Source organism: Macaca fascicularis, chromosome 18, assembly GCF_037993035.2.
Source record: "Macaca fascicularis isolate 582-1 chromosome 18, T2T-MFA8v1.1".
Taxonomy (NCBI): domain Eukaryota; kingdom Metazoa; phylum Chordata; class Mammalia; order Primates; family Cercopithecidae; genus Macaca; species Macaca fascicularis.
The window spans coordinates 24,673,757-24,679,756 of NC_088392.1; positions in this window are offsets into that span (position 1 = coordinate 24,673,757).

The following is a 6,000-nucleotide window of genomic DNA, read 5'->3' on the forward strand; positions in this document are numbered from 1 at the left end:
ATCTGAATAAAATAAAAAAGACACATCTTGCAATTGCTGGTAAAAACCAACAATAAACAAAATCCCGCAGTTCAGCGGATTATCTGTGCCAATATTTGTTTCTCCTACTATGGGAATTTTATTGATTAAATACATTTATATGTATATAATATCAATTAAATGTGTGTGTGTGTGTGTGTGTGTGTGTGTATGTAAGTAATAAGTTTATAAGGAAGTTTCACCTCTAAGATAGCTCCAAAGCTAAATTCCTTAGAATAGGTATGTGGGGAGAAACCAGTATGGTTTCTCTTTGGCCTGTAGTATTTTTGAACATAGAGTAGTGCAAAGGTTGAAAAATGACAGGTGATAGGCTGCATCTGGCCTCTTGACATGCTTCATTTGGCGTTGTGCAGTGTTCTTAAAAATTTATAATTGAAAATATGGGACTTTTTTTCAAAGTTTTCATTTTTGGGTTTCCTTGTCTGGGTCTGCACTCCTTCACAGCAAAAATTGACAGGAGCCAAGCAGCCCTGTTGCACGTGCAACATGGTGCACACTTCACTACAAGCACATGGGGTTTGAAAGGCCAATTCCTGAACCCCAAATTGTGCACGTGCAACATGGTGCACACTTCACTACAAGCACACGGGGTTTGAAAGGCCAATTCCTGAACCCCAAATTGTGCTTTCTCGTTGCTCTGCCACCCCCAAGTTTGCTACATCTCCCACTTAGTTCCTGATAGTTTCTTGGCCATTTTGCCCAAAGTAGGCTGTTAAATAGGACACGCTGGGTGGAGTTGGGCAGGGTTCATCTTAGACTCACTTTTTATTTAGCTTTCACAAAGCAAGGTTTTCATGACTATTGACCAGCTGCCCAGAAATTACCTGGTGAGTTCCTTTTCAAAAATCAAAAGAAACAGGCAAATATAAAAATTTGGAAAGGCTGACAAATTTAGCCATTTGGCATGGCATTTAAAAATGGATGTAGCAGTATTTTTAAGGTACTCTTTCAAATGTCATGACAGCTGTCCAAATCTGTAATTTTAAAATATATTTTATGTTATCACATACATTTGCTATATACTCTATCAAATATATGACTAATATGTGAAAACAAATATGTGTGCCACCCTGCTGACTCATGCTCTTTGAGACATTGGAAACTCCTTGAAGGACCAACTAAAAGCCGCTTGTGGCTGGAAAGAGAAGCCCAAGGCTACCAGTGCTTTTCTCCAGGGTGTTTGCTCGAGAATCAACTTTCGTTTCCCCTTGGAATGAAAGGCACATATCAGAGAAGTTCCACAGAATCAGGCACAGATAAAGAAGACAGGTCTTAAAGACCTGAGAATGGTTCTTTAAATCATTCATTCATGCATGCGTCCACTTATTCATCTATTCACTCACCCAATGAATATTTATTGAGCAACTACTATGTGACACCTGCTATGATGTTAGATGCCAGCAGGGGATAAATATATGGTCAAAAATTTATGTCTTTCTTTTTTTAAGGAGCTATATGAGTTTCTCAGGCTGACTTAACAAAGTGCCATAGATTGGATAGCTTAAACAAATTTATACATTCATGGTCTCACAATTCTGAGGGACAGAAATCTAAGATGAAGGTGTCAGCAAGATTGGTTCCTTCTGAGGGCTGTGAGGGAAGGATCTGCTCCAGGCCTCTCTCCTTGGCTTATAGATGGCTGTCCTCTTCTCCCTGTGTTTCCCGTCATTTCCTCCCTTGTCTTGTACTTGTCTGTGTTCAAACTTCCTCTTCTTTGGACACCAGTCAGTCCTATTGGATTAGGGACCACCCTAATGAGCTCATTTCAACTGAATCACTTCTGTAAAGACCCTATCTCAAATAAAGTCACATTCTGAGGTACTTGGATTAAGAATTCATGAATTTTTTGAGAGGATATAATTCAATCCCTGCAGGAGCTTCTAAGGTAATCATTTCTATACTCTAAGTTAGAGTGGTTACGTTTCACTTGTTGGTCCTGCTGTTTCTTTTTTTTTTTTTTTTTTGAGACGGAGTCTGGCTCTGTTGCCCAGGCTGGAGTGCAGTGGTGCAATCTTGGCTCACTTCAAGCTCCACCTCCAGTGTTCACGCCATTCTCCCGCCTTAGCCTCCCGAGTAGCTGGGACTATGGTCGCCTGCCACCACACCCGGCTAGTTTTGTTTTTGTATTTTTAGTAGAGACAGGATTTCACCATGTTAACCAGGATGGTCTTGATCTCCTGACCTTGTGATCCACCCACCTCGGCCTCCCAAAGTGCTAGGATTACAGGTGTGAGCCACCGTGTCTGGCCAGTCCTGCTGTTTCTACTGGTAAAGGCATCTGTCTTTCACTGTTGCTAATGACCATCTCATCTATTCCTAAGTTGTGCTGGCCTAAGAAATTTTAGAAGCTGATAAGCCTAGCTTGACTCTGCAGACACAAAATTTCAGGAGCTGAACATGGAATGGAGATACAAATGAAAGGGCCTTGATTTCAGGTGTACCCGTTTGTAACCTGAAGGCTCAGCTTATGGCCAGGAGTGGAAATAAAAGATCCCTGTAGTGTTTTCTAGTAGGATAAGATGCCATGAAATGTGGGTGGACAGAGAGAGAAAAGCCAGTGAAGATAAGTTCTAGGCCAGTTAGACAGAAACATTCTGAGAAGTGAAAATCTTGGTAACACAGAGACTGTAACAAACATGACCCATGTAACTCTTCATGTGCAAGAACAAAGGCAGGAAGAAGCAAAGAGCAGCCAGAGATCTAGGACCGACTGGTGGGGTTTGTGGAGAATGTGCTCTGAGGCATGAGTGGGGGGTATACAGTTAGGAAATCTTGGCGGACATCCTTAGACAAGATCATGCCAGAGCCCAGGAAGAGACTCTTGTGGGGCCCAACTCTGAGCAAATCTGTGAAGTAGGGGCCCCATTCATTATACCCTTTTCCCAAACCTTTTCCTCTCTTGACCTTTTCATTCTGGCATCTTCCTTGTTTCATTTTTCTGGTATCCTTAGCTGACCCAGGGTACAATGAGAGTTGACAAATCTCTTTCAACAGCATGTTAATCACCTGGGCATCTTGTTAAGATGCAGATTCTGATTCAGAGGGTCTGGAGGTGGGCCCAGCCTGGTCCACTAGCCACACTTTGAGTCACAAGGGTTTATGGAATGATGGAGCCCAACAAGGTTCAGCGAAAGCCTTGATCTCTCCTTTAGGAGCTCAAGGCTCAGTGGGTTCCCTGGGTTAAGAACAGAAGATGCCCCTCTTGGCTACTGCCATCACCTTAACTTTTACTAGCTGTATTCATTAGTAAGGGTTAGAGAGAAAAGAAAAATAACAATAGTGTTCTTAATTGGATCCCTGAAAAAGATACTGCATTTCCACTGATTAAGGCAATTAAAGGTGCAAACATTGCTGCTCAAAAGCTGACATCTTCAGGTGTCTCATAACAAAAATTAATATCACTGCTAGCTGTGCCATCTAGTCATGCTGTAAAGTAAATTAATTACTGCAACCAAACTAATAATAACAGTGCAGGCAGAGTTGTAGCAATCTTGTGGCTTACCATTGGAGACTGAGCAGGGACTTTTGCCTCTCTGCTACCCATGAGCGCAGCCCAGCAATTGCTGACTGTAACATTTCTATTGTATGGTTTATGCTAAATATGCATATCTTAATTGCATTAGTCAAAATAATTAGCTAATATATTTTTGCATAATGACGAGGTAAGCAAATATCACCATAGCTCAGTGGTTCTTGCATGAGTAAATTTGGAAAATTAATAGACTCCCAATTTCCTAATTATCTGTCTTTTATTCCATGCTCAAACAAAGAAATGCTACTGCACACTCTTGGGCATCGTGTAATTTAGTTTGCACCTTGAAAATTTTAAAGCACCTGTGTTTGTTTTCTCCCCGTTTCGCAGGAAAGTGATATAAAAGAAAAAAATACAGCTCCTTCCTTTAATCACTCTTAAATTGAAATATGAAGAAAGTTGTGGATCAATACATTTTAATTTCTATATGCAAGTGGTGTGTTGAATTATAAGGTAGTTTTAATGCATCAGAAAACTACTATAAAATTAATACAATTGTCAAGATTCTTTCTAAAGTGACAGTCCACAGCAAGCACCCAAGTTCTAGAGGAATGGTGGCATTTCTTCCTACTGTCCTTCCCCTTGAATCTAGCAATCTTCCCAGTTTTGCCTAGATGTCTCCCCATTTTCTCACACTTGCAGGACAATGGTGCATCATGGTCTCTACCTGAGGACAGTGTGGTTGAAAAATAAAGCTTGCTGCCTTGACAAACTGCTTGGCAGACAATAGCTGAATTCCTTTGGGTTCCATCTTATTTATTTGGGCCTGTGATTGGTAACCAGGCGAATATCCTGAGCTACCTCATGAAACATCTTTCTTTAACAGAGCCTGGCCATTCCTGTCTAAGGTGTCAGCTCTTCCTCAGTCTTCATGAGAAAGCATATTCTTAGCATGTTAATCTAATGCATAAGGAACACAGAAATCTGCCCAAAAGGACATTTGAACAATATGCTAATATCTTCTGAAGAGCTTGGAAACATTCTTGCCTCATGCCTTCCAATGGCAGGTTTCAGGCCACCACTTAAAGGGAAGAATGTGCTGGGACCCGAAGCCACCACATCTGGATGAAATCCTCATGCCAAGCCCTAAGCCATCAGGCTAACAGTAGACAAGTCATTTAGGAGAGAAAGCAGCTGGGTGAGAATTTCCCTTAAGTTTCTGATGAGTCTTTAGATTTTCGGTGGCTTATGGGAGAGCAATCTGTAACCTGAGAAGAGAAGAGATCTTCATTGATGTCACTTTGCCTCTAAACAAGCTCTGATCGAATCAATTCCCTTAGCAGGTGCGGTACTTGTCAGGATTCCAGCCTTGAGACCACTTGGGCTGCCTGTCAGCAAACTCCATGTAGGTGTCTGGAGCAGGTAGCAGCTGCAGGTTGTAACGTCCTCTGCTACGGCATTCACTTCCAGGCTCACATGCAAATCGCCAGCAACTATGAAGAGAATGTATGTAAAATTCATTTTAATTTGTGCACGTGAGTGTAACAGGCTTTAATTAAGATGGAGAAAGAGATAAAGACATGCTCAATGGTGTGCATGGGGGAGGCCATGAAATTGCAAAATCCAATTTTATAGAATGCTAGCTGGTGCAAGGGGAATAAACCCAAATTGTAAGAACACACCTTGGCCCGTCAGCAAAGGGAAGCTGGACTTTGTCAACCCACGCGCCAGATTACCACAAGGGCAGTTGCACACAGGAGGCAAAAGGAAAGCCACTTACAAGAGATGGGAACGGAAATCTTAAAAGAGAAAGTAATGCAGGAAGAGAAACAAAGGCCAAAAATGGATATGCTGAGAGAAAACCCAAAATTATTGAAGATGAAAACATACGGGGAGAAAAGTAATAGAAATTAGACCACAGGTTGGAAGAACATAACCAAAGCAGAAATCAGCGGGCACACAGATGAAGCAAATTGGGGAAGAGAGAATAAAAGACCTCAAGAATGGGGAAAATGCCTACCCACTCCTCATGGTTCAGGGCTTAGCTTCCCATTGCTTCTGAGGCTTAGAGAGGTCGTGCCTGTGTCTCAGTTGTAGATAACCCTTTATCCAGACTAGAAGCTGAGGGCAAAGAAAGGAAATTGGACGTATTTTCCATCCTTCCTGTAACTCCTCAGAGTCCTAGATGAGCCATATCTTGCATAATTGTCAGACACTCACCCCGGAGACCCCAACTGAATGAGAGAGTCTCCCACATATGATGGCAGGGACACAGGGTTGGACGTGGGCGTGCAGCAGGAGGTCAGGCTTGAGGGGGAACAGGTTCAGGTTTTCAGCATGATCATGTTTGGCATGATCTAAGGTTTTTGCACTAAATTCTGAGGATAGCTGAGAGCCAGTAAAGGGATTAAAAATAGCATGGAGCACATGGTCAGCAAATCAACTGGAATAAACTATCAGTTACTGAGTAGCTAACCTTTACATGGAGA